The sequence below is a fragment of the Oncorhynchus nerka genome, linkage group LG20 (assembly GCF_034236695.1).
Source record: "Oncorhynchus nerka isolate Pitt River linkage group LG20, Oner_Uvic_2.0, whole genome shotgun sequence".
In the NCBI taxonomy this organism is placed as follows: Eukaryota; Metazoa; Chordata; class Actinopteri; order Salmoniformes; family Salmonidae; genus Oncorhynchus; species Oncorhynchus nerka.
In genome coordinates this window covers 56,428,293-56,447,603 of record NC_088415.1, presented here as the reverse complement: position 1 = coordinate 56,447,603, position 19,311 = coordinate 56,428,293, and the positions used below count along the sequence as shown (strand labels likewise).

The window sequence follows — 19,311 nt, the reverse complement described above, 5'->3', positions numbered from 1 at the left end:
TCTGAGGTGCTAAAGGAGCTCCTTAAACTTGACCCCCAAAAAACATCTGGGTCAGAATGTTTACACCCTTTCTTCTTTAAGGTTGCTGTCCCTATCATCGCCAAGCCTTTCTGGGGAGGTTCCCATTGCTTGGAAGGCAGCCACAGTTCGTCCTTTTATTTAAAGGGGAGATCAAGCTGATCCTAACTGTTATAGGCCTATTTCTATTTTGCCCTGTTTATCAAAAGTCATGGAAAAACATGTCAATAATCAACTGACTGGCTTTCTTGATGTCTATAGTATTATCTCGGGTTTACAATCTGGTTTCCGGCTCAGGTTACGAATGTGTCACTGCAACCTTAAAGGTCCTCACTGATGTCACCATTGCCCTTGATTCTAAGCAATATTGTGCTGGTATTTTTATTGACTTGGCCAAAGCTTTTGATACGGTTGACCATTCCATTCTTGTGGGCCGGCTAAGGAGTATTGGTGTCTCTGAGGGGTCTTTGGCCTGGTTTGCTAACTACCTCTCCAGTCTATAAAGTCAGAAAATCTGCTGTCTCAGCCACTGCCTGTCACCAAGGGAGTACCCCAAGGCTCGATCCTTGGCCCCACACTCTTCTCAATTTACATCAACAACATAGCTCAGGCAGTATGAAGCTCTCTTATCCATTTATATGCAGATGATACAGTCTTATACTCAGCTGGCCCCTCCCCGGATTTTGTGTTATATGCTCTACAACAAAGCTTTCTTAATGTCCAACAAGCTTTCTCTACTCTTAACCTTGTTCTGAACATGTACAAAACAAAGGTCATGTGGTTTGGTAAGAAGAATGCCCTCTTCCCACAGGTGTTATTACTACCGCTGAGGGTTTAGAGCTTGAGGTAGTCAACTCATACAAGTACTTGGGAGTATGGCTAGACTGTGCACTGTCCTTCTCTCAGCACATATCAAAGCTGCAGGCTAAAGTTAAATCTAGACTTGGTTTCCTCTATCGTAATCGCTCCTCTTTCACTCACCCCAGCTGCCAAACTAACCCTGATTCAGAAGACCATCCTACCCATGCTAGATTACGGAGACATCATTTATAGATCGGCAGGTAAGGGTGCTCTCGAGCGGTTAGAAGTTCTTTACCATACGGCCATCAGATTTGCCACCAATGCTCCTTATAGGAAACATCACTACACTCTATACTCTGTAAACTGGTCATCTCTGTATACCTGTCGCAAGACCCATTGGTTGATGCTTATTTATAAAACCCTCTTAGACCTCACTGCCCCTCTCTGAGATATCTACTGCAGCCCTCATCCTCCACATACAACACCCGTTCTGCCAGTCACATTCTGTTAAAGGTCCCCAAAGCACACACATCCCTGGGTTGCTCCTCTTTTTACACTGCTCAAAAAAATAAAGGGAACACTTAACCTCTTCCCTCTACTCGGGACGCTTGCGTCCCAACTAGAGCTCTGGAAATGCAAATGTGCTACGCTAAATGCTAATAGTATTAGTTAAAACTCAAAAGTTCATTAAAATACACATGCAGGGTATCGAATTAAAGCTACACTCGTTGTGAATCCAGGCAACAAGTCAGATTTTTAAAATGCTTTTCGGCGACAGCATGAGAAGCTATTATCTGATAGCATGCACCAATACACTACAACACAAAAGCACAGCAGGGGACGTAAACAAAATAATTAGCATTTCGGCGTTACACAAACCGCACAATAAAATAGAAAACAGTCATTACCTTTCACCATCTTCTTTGTTGGCACTCCTAGATGTCCCATAAACACTATTGGGTCTTTATTTAGATTAAATCGGGCCATATAAAGCCAAGATATCGTTATATGTAGACTGTGTGATAAACGAAAAAAACAGCGATTTCACAACGTAACGTCATTTTTTAAAATTCAAAAAGTAGACGATAAACTTTCACAAAACACTTCGAAATACGTTTGTAATGCTACTTTAGGTATTAGTAAACGTTAATAAGCGATAAAAATCATCATGAGGCGATGTAAAAATCATTAGCTGTCGTCTTGGAAAAAATTTCAGGAGAGAGCTCTTCCGGAATGATCTGGGCGGAGACTGGAGGTAAGTGGTTCCCCTGTTTCGGTTCAACCAAGAATCAAAGATGATTCAATTCACAAGACTCTAGACAACATGGGGATGCTGTGGGAGTTGAATGCTCGGTCTTATCTAATTCGGCTCACTGTGAACAATTGCTGGAAGTGGCGCAAGGATATTTATTTCCATTTTCTGTGATCAGGTTTTCCTGCGCTTTCCGATGTAACGCACGTTATGTTATAGCCACAGTCGTGATTTAACCAGTTTTAAAAACGTCCGAGTGTTTCCTATCCACACATTCTAACCATATGAACGTACTATATTCCTGGCATGAGTAGCAGGGCGCTGAAATGTTGCGCGATTTTTAACAAAATGTTCAAAAAAGTAGAGGGTAGGAGCAACAAGTTTTAAACAACACAATGTAACTCCAAGTCAATCACACTTCTGTGAAATCAAACTGTCCACTTAGGAAGCAACACTGATTGACAATACATTTCATATGCTGTTGTGCAAATGGCATAGACAACAGGTGAAAATTATAGGCAATTAGCAAGACACCACCAATAAAGGAGTGGTTCTGTAGGTGGTGACCACAGACCACTTCTCAGTTCCTATGCTTCATGGCTGATGTTTTGGTCACTTTTGAATGCTGGCGGTGCTTTCACTCTAGTGGTAACATGAGACGGAGTCTACAACCCACACAAGTGGCTCAGGTAGTCCAGCTCATCCAGGATGGCACATCAATGCGAGCTGTGGCAAGAAGGTTTGCTGTGTCTGTCAGCGTAGTGTCCAGAGCATGGAGGCGCTACCAGGAGACAGGCCAGAAAATCAGGAGACATGGAGGAGGACGTAGGAGTGCAACAACCCAGCAGCAGGACCGCTACCTCCGCCTTTGTGCAAGGAGGAGCAGGAGGAGCACTGCCAGAGCCCTGCAAAATGACCTCCAGCAGGCCACAAATGTGCATGTCTGCTCAAACGGTCAGAAACAGACTCCATGATGGTGGTATGAGGGCCCGACTTCCACAGGTGGGGGTTGTGCTTACAGCCCAACACCGTGCAGGACGTTTGGCATTTGCCAGAGAACACCAAGATTGGCAAATTCGCCACTGACGCCCTGTGCTCTTCACAGATGAAAACAGGTTCACACTGAGCACATGTGACAGACGTGACAGTCTGGAGACGCCGTGGAGAACTGCTGCCTGCAACATCCTCCAGCATGACCGGTTTGGCGGTGGGTCAGTCATGGTGTGGGGTGGCATTTCTTTGGGGGGCCGCACAGCCCTCCATGTGCTCGCCAGAGGTAGCCTGACTGCCATTAGGTACCGAGATGAGATACTCAGACCCCTTGTGAGACCATATGCTGGTGCGGTTGGCCCTGGGTTCCTCCTAATGCAAGACAATGCTAGACCTCATGTGGCTGGAGTGTGTCAGCAGTTCCTGCAAGAGGAAGGCATTGATGCTATGGAAAGGCCCCCCGTTCCCCAGACCTGAATCCATTTGAGCACATCTGGGACATCATGTCTCGCTCCATCCACCAACGCCACGTTGCACCACAGACTGTCCAGGAGTTGGCGGATGCTTTAGTCCAGGTCTGGGAGGAGATCCCTCAGGAGACCATCCGCCACCTCATCAGGAGCATGCCCAGGCGTTGTAGGGAGGTCATACAGGCACATGTAGGCCACACACACTACTGAGCCTCATTTTGACTTGTTTTAAGGACATTACATCAAAGTTGCATCAGCCTGTAGTGTGGTTTTCCACTTTAATTTTGAGTGTGACTCCAAATCCAGACCTCCATGGGTTGATACATTTGATTGCCATGGATAATTTAGGTGTGATTTTGTTGTCAGCACATTCAACTATGTAAAGAAAAAAGTATTTCATAAGAATATTTCATTCATTCAGATCTAGGATGTGCTATTTTAGTGTTCCCTTTATTTTTTTGAGGAGTGTAGTTAGCTGCAGCTTGCGACTGGAACGAGCTGCAACAAACACTCAAACTGGACAGTTTAATCTCAATCTCTACACTCAAAGAATCAATCATGGACACTTTTACTGACAGTTGTGGCTGCTTTGTGTGATGTATTGTTGTCTTTTCCTTCTTGACATTTGTGCTGGTGGCTGTGCTCAATAATGTTTGTACCATGTTTTGTGCTGCTACCATGTTGTTATGTTGTGTTGTTACCATGCTGTGCTGTCATGTTGCTGCCTTGCTATGTTGTTGTTTTAGGTCTCTTTATGTAGTGTTGTGTTGTCTCTCTTGTTGTGATGTGGGTTTTGTCCTATATTTAATGTATTATTATTTTTTAATCCCAGGCCCCCGTCCCTGCAGGAGGCCTTTTGGTAGGCAATCATTGTAAATAAGAATGTGTTCTTAACTGACTTGCCTAGTTAAATAAATGTTCAATAAAATAAAACATTTGATTCAAGATTCAAACTCACAAACTTTCGGCTAAATGCCGAGCCACCCTACTTTTGTTTTTGCCTTAAGTAACCATCTATCTTACATAACCCTACCAAAGGTAACATATATTAATTTGAGTGTCCCGGGTTTAAATAGACTATGTTACGTCTATTATGTTACGTCTAGTCTATGAGACCAGGCTGCGACTACAGGTGTTTGGAGACGTTTTCCCGTCCGCCACATGGTGGCAGTACCCCATCACTGCTCTCTCCCTCGAAAAAAGGTGGCGGGCTGTCTTGAGTGGTAGCGAAGTTTGCAGGCAGGCAAAAGCGGGAGCGAGCACCAGCGGGAACGTCAGGGAGAAGTGGAAACGAGGTGGAGAAAATGTGTTGTGCTGCTACCCTGCTACTAGTGGTGTGACTTCAGTGTTGGGCTGACGGGGAGGTGAAGGAAGAAAAGTTTATGGAATTAACGTTTTACTCTCATCACAAGTGCTTATAGTTTTACAAAACAAGGATTATCACCGCCAGAAGAAAAGGTATGTCAAGTCTGATTTGTGTCTTTTCCCAGGATATAGTAAAAGGTCTTATTAGCAACCATAGTTAATGTTAGTGCGTCTTTCCACAAATGTATTTGTTTTCAGCTAGGAAAATTACCCAATTTTCTGGAGTTAGAATCAACCTGTTTTGACTCGCCGTTTCACGGCACAAGACACTGGTCGTTAGATTGTCGACAAGTAAATTACTGGTTAGGCGAGAGCTTGGAAATATTGACCATGTACCTAGGAGGTAAACACAAACCAGGTAGAGTTGCTTATTTCGTGCCCTGGAATGTGAAAATGAGAATGTTGAGACTCGTTTCCCCTTACACCACCTAGCTAGCTGTAGTTACCTATGGAGAAATGCAGCCTGGTCTCAGAGCAAAACCTATTATATTTTACTAAAATCCGTGTCACTTCATTTAGTATACTGTTACTTCTGTTAGGTTGCATTACATTGACTACACGTTACATAAATGTAAATCCGAGACACTCAAATAACACGTTACATAAATGCGAGACACTCAAATAAGTTTGTTTGGTATGGACAGGAGGTTGCTTAGTAAGGCAAAAATGAAAGGAGGGTGGTTGGTTGGGCATATACCTCACAGGTCACTTTTTTTTAGCTAATTAGGAACATAGGATGTTAGATTCAAGGGTTAAGGTTAGTTTCTAACTTACTATATACTAAAGCAGTCAAACATAATATATCATGCTAAACGGGTCAAATGTGATCCAGACATAGGATACTATGTCATACAACTTGTATTATATTGTATGACCACTATAACTTTAGTAGGCCGGTGTAATGCCAACGTAAAGTAACATATCATATTAAATGATGTGGCATGGATTTAGTCAAATATATTACGTTTTGCTCTGAGACTAGGTTGAGAGAAGAGAGGCAGAAATATTCCAGGAAGCTATGCATTGGCACCGACCTTCATTCTGTTACCAAACTTTGCATTTGCAGGGTGATTGGGTTTTTATAAAGTGTTCCGTGGAAATTGTTTGAAGTAGTCCTTGTAAATAAAGCTGTTTAACTTTGCAATCATTGTTTTTTGTTTTGACATTTTAAAGTGGAAAAAATCGGAGTCTCAGCATCAATCTGTTACTGTGGAATTGCCCTGATTACAGCATAACCTCATCTCCAGCCTCAATTGCTAGAGTGGGGCTGGCCTGGGACAAGATTAGTTACAGCATTGCAATAGCATCACCATGCCCTCTGTGTATTTTAGTCCAGGATCTGTGTCTTCTCTTACCCTTGAAGGTTTCCTCAATAATCCCGGTGTTAGTTTCCAAGTTCTTTTATATCTCCTTACCTTGGTGTCTGTCTCTTTCCATTCTGTAAATAAGTGAATGCAGCATAATTGACATGTTCTAAAATAAAGGCATCTTAAACAGCAGTACAGCAGCAGTCAGTGTGTAGGCCTATTGAAATAACCTTCAGTAAAAGTAGCTGATGTCGATGTTACTTCCTCAGTCAATGCCTTATTATCTGTGAGGGAGGGAGAGTAGCTAAGTGGCGTGCTGACAGTGGCAGATTCTCCATTCCAGTCCATGTAGCCCATTGCTCATTAGATGAAAACACCAGGCCCTCGTCAAAAGTAGTGCACTCTATTGGGAATAGGGTGCCATTTGGGATGCAAACACGGAGTTCCATCACTCCTAACTCGGCCTGACTTCTGTCCTGTAGCTAGTGACACTTTGTATTCAGTCAGTGCCATTGAAACGGCCCCTCCCAATCCTATCCCATCCAACACCTCATTGTACTTATGCCATCTTTGTTCCTGGAGGAACATAGGGCGTGTACTAAAGCACCTCATTATCACAGAAAACAGAAATGGCATTTGAAATGCAGTTCTGTGCCTCAGTGGGTATTAGCGCTCTGTAGTGAGCAGACAGATCAAAACCAGACGTGGTAAAGGGATAATGTGACATTTTGGCAATTAGCATGCTAGCTGTTGCTGTAGACTTCCAGTCATTGCACTAACACTAGTTGGCAATGGTTCCAGAAACTACCTTAACTCCACGCAGAGATGGTATCCATGAGTTCGTCTGATTGGGTAAATAGAAAAAAAGGGCTTAATTGCCAAAATGTCACACTATCCCTTAAGGCACTGTGTCAAACACAATGCCTGACACATCTCTATCCGGCCCTTGCAATGATTTGGGTTGTCAATTCATTTTGTCCCGCTTTCATACCGCCTGTGATACACTGCACGACAAGTCCCAGCAAGTACTGCCAACATGCTGCGTGCCAAATGGCAGTGCATTGCCACATACACCTGTGGCGTTGGGCTGAGATGATCTATCGAGGGAGGAGCTGCTTTTTACATTGTGTATATTTATTTCTTCTGAGCATATTTCTGTTTGTTGGCAACGTCAATTCTTGCGACGAAATAATACTTGTTTTGTTCGCTAACTGGACAGGCAAATCCAGTTGAGTACTAAACTGTAAACCAATCCAAACTTGTGTACTATCTCTGCTGATCACGTCTGGCAATCATGTTATCCATGCCAAAGGTAGTAGACAGCTGGCGACGGCTCGAGAGAGATCTGTCAGACCAACTGCTATCTGGTAGTCTTATTTATTTGTAATCTAGTTAACTTTTTCGTTTATAGAAACGTGATACCATCAATGCGAGCTGTAAAATGACTCCCAACTTAGAACACAGAAACCTTCGTAATGTAACTAGCTTGCTATTTAGTTACAAGTTAATAGCTAGCAGAAGCAGATAGCTTTATCACGAGTTAGCTTGCCATTCCGGGACAAGAAACGTATTAGCTATCAGTTTATTCCAAATCTACCTCTACAGGATCGGTGTGTGTCCCCCCCCCCCCGTGGGATGGTTGAGCTAACGTAGGCTAATGTGATTAGCATGAGGTTGTAAATATTCCCAGGACATAGACATCTGATATGGGCAGAAAGCTTTCATTCTTGTTAATCTAACTGCACTGTCCAATTTACAGTAACTATTACAGTGAAATAATACCATGCTATTGTTTGAGAGTGCCACAGTTATGAACTTAAATGTATTAATAAACCAATTAGGCACATTTGGGCAGTCTTGATACAACATTTTGAACAAATATGCAATAGTACATTGGATCAGTCTAAAACTTTGCACATACACTGCTGTCATCTAGTGGCCAAAATCTAAATTGCGCCTGGGTTGGAACAGTACATTATGGCCTTTCTCTTGCATTTCAAAGATGATGGTACAAAAAACAACAAAATAATGTTTTTTTTCTTTGTATTATCTTTTACCAGATCTAATGTGTTACATTCTCCTACATTATTTCCACAAACTTCTTCAAAGTGTGTCCTTTCAAATGGTATCGAGAATATGCATGTCCTTGCTTCAATGCCTGAGCTACAGGCAGTTAGATTTGGGTATGTCATTTTAGGTGAAAATTGAAAAAAAGGGTCCGATACTTTTAAGACCATAAAAGTCTATAGGACCAGTAGTGTAAAGGTAATACAGTCATCAAGGCAGGACCCACTAATTTCATTCATACTGACAAATAAGAGATGCCACATTATCCCTGACAATAGTTGGAGTAGGATGATTGCAGAGCTCCCTGCCTCAGACTGCCGGGATGTTCATTTTTCTAGCTCACAAACTAATTATTTTGCTGCGATAATTTTTATTTGATTATCACTTTTGTCTCTCATGATCTATTCAGCTCTCCTGTATCCTGCTCCCAGTGATCAACCAAGTGCTATTCACCAAGCATGGGCTGAATCACTCACCTGTGAGGAGAACAATCCTACCTGCAGTTTCAACTAACCCTGCAGCCACTATTTAGACATTGGGACCGCATATGCATTTGCCTGTTGTCTTTTGTTTGTGGGTTTTGTCTTACTCAGTCTAGTGCGTTTTAGAGTTGAAGAACACCAACTACAGATACACATGCTTGTTTGAGCATCTCGGAGACTCCATTCAATGTAGAATCAGTTCGACCGGTGACAAATGATTTTACTGTAACATGCAGTATCTCGGTCAGATGCATTGGTGACAAGGGTGGGATCCCTTCGAGAAGCCTATGGGTCTTGGCACACACATGCTCCTTGAGAGAAGCCTATGGGTCTTGGCACACAGATGCTCCTTGAGAGAAGCCTATGGGTCTTGGCACACACATGCTCCTTGAGAGAAGCCTATGGGTCTTGGCACACAGATGCTCCTTGAGAGAAGCCTATGGGTCTTGGCACACACATGCTCCTTGAGAGAAGGGGGAATAGTGAAGCATATGTTGTTGACAGTTAAGTCTCCAGAGGCCCAGGCTTTTGGCATTTTTGGAAGCTCTCATTTCTGGACTTTGGGTTAGATTGTGCCCTCCACGGCACATGATATCAAGGCCTAAAATGAACACCTGCCAGGAGGATGTAATGTCTGGAATGTTATCAAACCACGTGTTTGATGCGTTTGATACATTCCAATAACCCCAGTTGTTACCACGAGCCTGTCCTCCCCAACTAATGTGCCTCCATCCTCCTGTGTTCCACAGTGCAAGCGTTTCTTTCACTCACATTTGTGAATAAAAATAGTTGTCAAGTATGAGCACATTTTATAGCAATGTGTTTCTGTTGTTTTGTTTCATAGCTGGTAGCTAATCACACAGCGCTATGAATCCAAATATGTCCCACCTTGCGCGACACTGTCTGGCTGGGGATGCTGAAGATACATTTTTAGAAGCGCTGCGCACAGTCGGAAAAGTTGGTATATTTTACTGAAGTCTACTAGTGGGACTTTATTCTTGTGTTTCTTAACTATTTACATTTTGTTCACCAGCTAGGTTGTTTTTCAACCTTTTTCAATGTTTGAGTTTGCTTCAACTGCTAGGTTACTAATCAGAATATCTCTCAATGTTTAGTGGTGGGGAGTCAACTCTACAATAATCGACTCCTAAGATTCAGTGTTTTTGCTACGGAGGAAACAAGTTGCCGTGGGTTCTTCAAGGACACAAACTCTTGCATCTTTCACAGCAAAGAAAGATCGAGCTAACGAGAGAGGGGAGCGGCACAGCCAGGCATAGCTAGGCATGTCGGGCACCAGGCAGACAGTCAGAACCTTGCATCAGGTATCATAAAGATGTATAGGCTACAGCATTGCGATATCTTGCAATTTCTTTGCTTCCAATGTCTTGCACAAGTTCACTAAATTAGGGGCTATCAATAGGCTGAGCTATTCTACACGCAACAGTCTGAAGACCAAACACACTAGCGTTTTACATAGCCAAGGGAAAGAGAAGGCAAGCCAGCGAGGGAGAGCGGATCGGGCAGACAGTCGGAATTGTGCGCATAGAATATATTCTATGTTTTGATAATTTGTATTTCGCAATTTCTCGTGTTGCGTAAATTCACCAGAAGTATACATTAGGCTATCAATGAGTATGGCTAAGCTATTCTTCATAGTGCCAGTGAATTGAAGTTGAACATCGTGAAATGCACCAAAAGTATTGAGCATATAGCTTATTTAATGAAATCCTGTCTGGCTGTTGATGTCCTATAGATGACAAAGTAGGGCATCTGAAATAGGGCTTTAACATGGTAAAGAATAGGCTTATCAGTATATATATATATAATAAGAATTTGTTCTTAACTAACTTGCCTAGTTAAATAAAGGTTAAATAATTGTATTTAAATAAATAATCAACAGATTTCACATGACTGGGCAGGGTGGCTGGTAGATAGATCAGCCACAATGGGTGGACCAAAAAGTGCAGTCTTGATATATTGAGTGTGCAGTCTATTTAGGCCTGTGTGTCTTTGTAGTCTTTTGGGGTGTGCAGCCAAAAATGGGTGTATAATACCTGGTTTGAATCCAGGCTGTATCACATCTGGCAGGCTCAGCTTCCTGGGTTTGGCCGGATTAGCAGTCTGGGTGTGCAGTCTTGGGTGTGCAGCCATGGGTGTGCAGTCTTGGGTGTGCAGCCATGGGTGTGCAGCCATGGGTGTGCAGTCTTGGGTGTGCAGCCATGGGTGTGCAGTCTTGGGTGTGCAGTCTTGGGTGTGCAGTCATGGGTGTGCAGCCATGGGTGTGCAGCCATGGGTGTGCAGCCATGGGTGTGCAGTCTTGGGTGTGCAGCCATGGGTGTGCAGTCTTGGGTGTGCAGTCTTGGGTGTGCCTGGGAGGGCTTAGGCACAACCACTTGGGAGCCAGGCGCAGCCTATCAGAATGAGTTCTTACCCACAAAAGGGCTTTATTACAGACATAAATACTCCTCGGTTTCATAAACTGGCTGGTCTCAGATGATCTCGCAGGTGAAGATACCGGATGTGGAGGTCCTGAGCTGGCGTGGTTACTCGTGGTTGTGAAGCCGGTTGGACGTACTGTCAAATTCTCTAAAGCGATTTTGTTGGCAGCTTTCAATTCTCTGGCAAAATCTCTGGTGGATATTCCTGCAGTCAGCATGCCAATTGCATGCTCCCTCAACTTGAGACATCTGTGGCATGACAAAACTGCAAATTTGAGTGGCCTTTTATTGTCCCCAGCACAAGGTGCATCTGTGCAATGCTCATGCTGTTAATCAGCTTTTTGATATGCCACATGTGTCAGGTGAATGGATTATCTTGGCAAAGTAGAAATGCTCACTAACAGGGATGTAAACAAATGTGTGCACAACATTTGAGGGAAATAAGCGTTTTGTGCGTATGGAACATCTCTGCAATCTCTTATTTCAGTTCATGAAAAATGGAACCAACACTTTACACGCTGCGTTTATATTTTTGTTCAATATATATGCATATAACGTACATTATGGAAAACATGTATCGTACTCAGTCATGGTAGAATAATGAATGGATTGGCAAGATTTTGTTTGGCACTGTCAACTTTTAGAATGTTAGTAGGAAAGTTAATAATTTAAACGACCTAAATATGACTTCACTGAACATTTAGTATTTGAAAGTCAAACATTCTATTTCTATCATTCTCTATACCTTATATCCCGACGCATCCGACATTGTGGTATTGGGCAGCTGCTATTTGAGAACTCATCTGGTTTACAAATCCAACTCTTATTGCAGAGTAGTTTTACTGTACTGTTTTAGAGAATATTTTATTGTAAGGTATGCTATATGGGCATTTCCATCGAAAAGGACCCATGAGCACCAACGTGAAGTTCTCAGGAGCACGTCACATTGGGTGTAAATGACAGCCAAAAGTGTATTTTGAGAAATTAAGGCATTTATTTGAAAAAATTCAACCTTTTTCCCAATCCTAAAAATGAGGAATAAGCAAAGGCTTTGATTTCTAGTCAAACAGATGGAAAAGGCGTCTTAGACAACATCTACCATAAAGTCTTACAAGGTATTAGAAATACATCAGAACCCTTCCAACTAATATCAACACATTTAGTTTTGGAGAAATGATTTGCCTACTGTAAGTTTAAGAAACGTTGCTTTGTCTTGCAATTCCGTTACCAAAACGATACCACGGCACAAGAAAAATACAAAATGAAAATTGATGTCAAAATGACACTTTTCCTAATAGATAAACAACTAAATTGGATGTTATAACTCCACAACAATGCTTAAACCACATCAAGGGACCATTTTTGAGGTCTGGGGAAAATATGATACATTTCAACCCTTTAATTCAGCCAGCCAGACAGGTGTGTTTTACTAGTGGTGTTTCCGTGCAAATAATCATGATTCTGCCGGACAGGAAAGCGAATGATGCGTGAATCATTTCAATAAGCAAGTGATTTTATCTTTCATTTGCAAAGCCTGTAGAGGGTTCAAGACTTTTAAAGACATTTCAAAAAAAAAATTCAAGGACCGACAGTTTCTATTTAATTGTTGTAATAGCCTATAGAAGGAAAAAAAATAAGAAAAAATCCCTAAAGTATGCATTGCCACTTTTTAAGAATAATAAAAATGTTTACTTGTCAGAGGCACCTGAAAAGCCTCAGGGAAGCAAGGTTGCTGGAAGACACTGGTGTCTTGTCCTGGCTACTCTCGATTGTCTCCTCAGAATTAGATGGGGATTATATAGAAATAGGGCTTCTGCGTCTTCCCGTCATTCTGGCCACCCGAATCAGGAGTCCTCTGATCAACAGTTTGTCTGGAAGAGATGCAGGCAATCAGACAGACCCAGGCTCTGTCCCAAATGGCACCCTATTCCCTGTGTCGGTGTTTCCCAAACCTGGTCCTCGGGTACCCCTGACAGTACACATTTCTGTTGTAGCCCTAAACAAACACACCTCATTTAACTCATTGCGGGCTTGATGACTAGTTGAATTAGGTGTGCTTGTCCAGGGTTACAATAGAAATGTGTACTGTTGGGGGTACTCTAGGACCAGGGTTGGGAAATCCAGGGATGGTGTTATGGCTGAGGTATTCCTATTAGGAAGGGTTAATCCCACTGGAGTTAGCAGAGTTTTCCACTTCACTTCAGGCATGTTTTCATTTTGCTTTGCTTGTCAGAAAAGTCTGTATAGCCTTCTCCCTTTAGAATGAACAATATGCATCTCCTAGTGATTTATTGACAGGACAGACACCTGTCATTTTGGATGAGGTCAGGGGATTGTGGAGGCCAGGTCATCTGATGCAGCACTCCAATCACTCTCCTTCTTGGTCAAATATAGTTCTTACACAGCCTGGAGGTGTGTTGGGTCATTGTCCTCTTGAAAAACAAATGATAGTCCCACTAAGCCCAAACCAGATGGGATGGCGTATCGCTGCAGAATGCTGTGGTAACCACGCTGGTTAAGTGTGCCTTGAATTCTAAATAAATCACTGACAGTGTCACTAGCAAAGCACCCCCCCCCCCCCCCCCCCCCACCATAACACCTCCTCCTCAATGCTTTACGTTCACCTGAGGAGATCATCCGTTCACCCTCACCGCATCTCACAAAGACACGACGGTTAGAACTTTTTCTCACATTTGGACTTTTCACCGGTCTAATGCCCATTGCTCGTGTTTCTTGGCACAAGCAAATCTCTTATTATTATCGGTGTCCTTTAGTTGTGGTTTCTTTGCAGCAATTCAACCATGAAGGCCTGACTCACACATTCTCCTCTGAACAGTTGATGTTGAGGTGTGCCTGTTTACTTGAACTCTGTGAAGCATTTATTTGGGCTGCATCTGAGGTGCAGTTAACTCTAATGAACTTATCCTCTGCAGCAGAGGTAACTCTGGGTCTTCCATTCCTGTGGTGGACCTCATGACAGCCAGTTTCATCATAGCGCTTGATGTTTTTTTACCAAATAGGGCTATCTTCTGTATATCCCCCCCCACCTTGTCACAACACAACTGATTGGCTCAAACACATTAAGAAGGAAATCAATTCTAATACAAATGTACTTTTAGGAAGCCACACCTGTTAATTGAAATGTAAAGCTGTCATCAAGGCAAAGGGTGGCTATTTGAAGAATCTCAAATAAAACATTTGGATTTGTTGAACACTTTTTTTTGGTTACTACATGATTTGATATGTGTTATTTCATATTTTTGATGTTCACTATAATTCTACAATGTAGAAAACAGTTTAAAAAAACCAACCTTGAATGAGTTCTTTCCCTTTTGACCTGTAGTATCTTGCAGTAAAACTGTACATATGACTTTAATCTGGAAGACTGGTTTAATTTGACTTAGAAAATAACCCTCATCATATACTGTGGGCCTAGGCGATATCCAAAACAACTAATACACTACATTTGCAATAATTGTAATAAAAAATTTGTCACAACGCATTTTACCAATCTGGGAGGTAGTCGTTTAAAGTATTCAATAATTTAGCTGTGTATTTCAGATGGCATTAAGCCATTACAATGTACCAGAGGCCACCAAAATAGAGTTCGATCTGCCCAAAATATATATATATTTTTGGGATGCAGCCTTGGCGCAGTGAATTGTGATTCATAAAACAATATTTTTACCACGTTGCATTAGCGTATTGAGTTTGCATTTAAATTGCCCATGGGACACTGCGTTTATCCTTGTTTATTTGGATCCTCTCTCTGGCTTTTTTTCTCTGGGATGTGTTTTGGGATCCATCTGAGTGTTCAGTGGTAATGAATTATGAGGGTTAAATCTTCATGCTGCTGGATGAGAATAGAAACTCTGTGCTGTTTGTTAAACACACCTTCTGTCTCTAAACGATGTGCTTCATGTACAAAACATTGCATGCGTCTTATGAGCAGCATCCAGTCTCCAGAGCAGACCCGTTAGTCTTTTGGCTACACAATAGGGCAGGCCCTGTCCACAAAAACAGGTGAGTAAAGCTACAGGCCTAGGCCCTAGGCATTGTCGCTAGGCACACCGATCATCTGGTAAGGAGTTTGTCTTCACTGACTGAGCCACCTCGAGGCTTGGTTAGCCACGGTAACAGTAGCCTATGAAGAGAGGAGACCGCTGGTGAGGTTGGTTACGGAAGCTTTTAGGACCCCTTCAGTAAGCTCGTCCGAGGTAGAACGGCCCGTTGGGCAGGATCTTATCTCCTGGTTATGTAGTGTGAGACAGCTTGATGTACAAGTCACCCCCAGGACTGTACACTAGTCTGTCGTAGGGCCTTGCCCCCAATCAGAGAGACATCCGGTCACATTTTTAAGTCTTTGGTATGACTTGACCAAACCCCCGACCTTCTAATTTCAGTGCAGACTCTCTAACCCCCAGGGCAAGGTCACTAAATTGGTGCCCCTTTTTGAGCAGTTTTTAGATGAGTTTTAAAGTCACTCTCTCTGTGGCCTCTGTCTGGACGTTTGCACACTGTGTGGAGCCAGGGTATAAATACACAAGGCAGTTTGGCTCGCTGTGGTCGTTCTGTGGGAACCCTTTTCTTAAGACCCCAGTAATTAGGCGACTCAAAACCAATGTTTTTGAAAAGGATTGTTTGGTGTACGCCTGGAAATGTGAGAGCAATGAAATCGTGTTTGTGCGATGACTGATTTAAGATGGCGACGGTCATGCTTTTGTGCAGAAAGATTCCTAATTGCCTGGTTAAAGTTGGATGGTAGAATGTATCCCAATACTGTGGCCTAAGCCTACGTGAAACAACTTGAGGCACAGCAAATAAGCAATGGCCTTAGGCTGATCAAATCACAAACAATTCCCCCTTCTTGAATGAGCACAGTTTTTTCCCATTAACCTAACATTTCTAGATGTTTTGACATCGCAGTGAGCTATGTTTTTTTCATTAATCTCTTGGGTTGCCACTAGGGTGGGGGTTTGGTTGTTGTTCAAATACATTTACTGACTCTACTTCCCTGGGCCAGTTGTGTGAATGTCTAGCCTGGGATGTCAAATGTTAGCTTATTGCAATGAGTTATGGTTTAAATATTATATGGGATACCACTGTATTAAAGGTTTTGTGAATTGCTCCTATACTTTTGGCTGGCTGACTGAATGTCTAGCCTGAGATGCCTAGCCAAACTAAATAGGCCTATCTGTTAGGACTGCACGACATGGGCAAAAAATGTGATTTTTGTACCAAATATTGGGATTTTAGATTTGACTTCCGATTTATACATCAAAACACTTTGGTAAATTGTTGGAATCGTAGAAATAGAATGATCATTTTATGGTTGGAATAGAGTGGACACTTGGACTGCTATTTTGTTTGGCATGACGAATGAAAAAGTAAGGGAGGAGATATTCGTGACAGTTGGAACCAAAGTGTTTGTCAGTGTTTCCCATGGGACCCTAATGAAATTGAAATAGATCGCCTTTTCCTCTGATTAACACTAACCACTGGGCCTCGGCCCCCCCCTCAAGTTAATGAGCAGTCATTCTGACTACAACATTTTAAGTGTAATTTATGTATAATTAATAGGCTACTTCAAGGCTATTTCAAAAATTATAATTTGAGTTTATGAAGGTCATGGGCAACATTAGAATGAATATATATATATATATATACACTGCTCAAAAAAATAAAGGGAACACTAAAATAACATCCTAGATCTGAATGAATGAAATATTTTTATTAAATACTTTTTTCTTTACATAGTTGAATGTGCTGACAACAAAATCACACCTAAATTATCAATGGAAATCAAATGTATCAACCCATGGAGGTCTGGATTTGGAGTCACACTCAAAATTAAAGAGGAAAACCACACTACAGGCTGATCCAACTTTGATGTAATGTCCTTAAAACAAGTCAAAATGAGGCTCAGTAGTGTGTGTGGCCTCCACGTGCCTGTATAACTTCCCTACAACGCCTGGGCATGCTCCTGATGAGGTGACGGATGGTCTCCTGAGGGATCTCCGGGCCAGTCCATAGCATCAATGCCTTCCGCTTGCAGGAACTGCTGACACACTCCAGCCACATGAGGTCTAGCATTGTCTTGCATTAGAAGGAACCCAGGGCCAACCGCACCAGCATATGGTCTCACAAGGGGTCTGAGGATCTCATCTCGGTACCTAATGGCAGTCAGGCTACCTCTGGCGAGCACATGGAGGGCTGTGCGCCCCCCCAAAGAAATGCCACCCCACACCATGACTGACCCACCGCCAAACCGGTCATGCTGGAGGATGTTGCAGGCAGCAGAATGTTCTCCACGGCATCTCACGTCTGTCAGGTGCTCAGTGTGAACCTTCTTTCATCTGTGAAGAGCACAGGGCACCAGCGGCGAATTTGCCAATCGTGGTGTTCTCTGGCAAATGCCAAACATCCTGCACGGTGTTGGGCTGTAAGCACAACCCCCACCTGTGGACGTCGGGCCCTCATACCACCCTCATGGAGTCTGTTTCTGACCGTTTGAGCAGACACATGCACATTTGTGGCCTGCTGGAGGTCATTTTGCAGGGCTCTGGCAGTGCTCCTCCTGCTCCTCCTTGCACAAAGGCGGAGGTAGCGGTCCTGCTGCTGGGTTGTTGCCCTCCTACGGCCTCCTCCACGTCTCCTGATGTACTGGCCTGTCTCCTGGTAGCGCCTCCATGCTCTGGACACTACGCTGACACACACAGCAAACCTTCTTGCCACAGCTCGCATTGATGTGCCATCCTGGATGAGCTGCACTACCTGAGCCACTTGTGTGGGTTGTAGACTCCGTCTCATGCTACCACTAGAGTGAAAGCACCGCCAGCATTCAAAAGTGACCAAAACATCAGCCAGGAAGCATAGGAACTGAGAAGTGGACTGTGGTCACCACCTGCAGAACCACTCCTTTATTGGGGGTGTCTTGCTAATTGCCTATAATTTCCACCTGTTGTCTATTCCATTTGCACAACAGCATGTGAAATTTGTCAATCAGTGCTGCTTCCTAAGTGGACAGTTTGATTTCACAGAAGTGTGATTGACTTGGAGTTACATTGTGTTGTTTAAGTGTTCCCTTTATTTTTTTGAGCAGTGTATATATATATATATATATATATATATATTTTATAACAAAATAACATTTTCATTAGTTTGTTACTGTAGGTTATGTAAAAACAAAACAAAAATATTAATTCAAGTGTGCCTTTTTATTCATGGGGTACCTTTGTTACAACTATGAAACAGAAAGCATATGTGTTGGAACGCGGTAACATCTTATTTGTATAGCTACAAAAAATATATAATATCCCAACCACCAAGACGCACGGTCAAATGATGAAATCATCAGTAGCCTTAACATCATCATAAGCACCAAAAGCAATAATGGAAATATAATGAATGTGTCTGACAGCAGTCAGAAATAGTAAATGATTGTCAACTCGTGCTTTTACATGGTGTGTGTCTTCGCACAATGGCATCAGTTGGATCATGTCCATGTCACATAAACAACGTATTCTGATGAGTGCGTTGCTGATGTTGTCCATGTCACATAAACAACGTATTCTGATGAGTGTGTTGCTGATGATGTCCATGTCACATAAACAACGTATTCTGATGAGTGCGTTGCTGATCATGTCCATGTCACATTAACAACGTATTCTGATGAGTGCGTTGCTGATCATGTCCATGTCACATAAACAACGTATTCTGATGAGTGCGTTGCTGATGATGTTTTTTGCTTGAGATGTCGGGTCTGCTCTCAGTGATGACATTTTGTGCTGTTAATCGGCCATCAGCATTGTCACCGACTTGTTCAATCTAAACAGTGCCGTCCCTTCCTCTCTCCTGTCTCACCGTGTTATTTGGTGGTGGCGCAGGCACCTGCTCAGTCTGCACCGTTCTGGCTTTTTTGCGCTTACGCCTCGCAGGTGTAGATTCAGGCTGAGGCTCAGAATCAGAAGAATAACCATCAGAGATGTCATCATAATTCATTTCTTCCCCACCAGTGGAGTCATTTTCATTCAGATTTTGTAGCAACGCTGACGCAGCGTCTGCATCCATTCGTCTCCCCCCTTTCTCCCCCATCATACTTAATTTATTTAATCTGTCATG

At 42.8% G+C, this 19,311-nt stretch overlaps 1 protein-coding gene across 4 annotated transcripts in view; it reads left to right on the top strand.

Annotated features, from left to right (window-relative positions):
* The first annotated feature begins 4,821 nt into the window (after nt 1-4,821).
* The window catches only part of LOC115102837 (rho GTPase-activating protein 12-like), a 137,950-nt gene continuing 123,460 nt past the window's right edge, over nt 4,822-19,311 (top strand). For all 4 annotated transcript variants that reach the window (XM_029623193.2, XM_029623192.2, XM_029623191.2 and 1 more), the window contains exon 1: nt 4,822-4,989. The gene's annotated coding sequence lies outside the window, so the exon portion shown is untranslated. The remainder of the gene's footprint in view (nt 4,990-19,311) is intronic.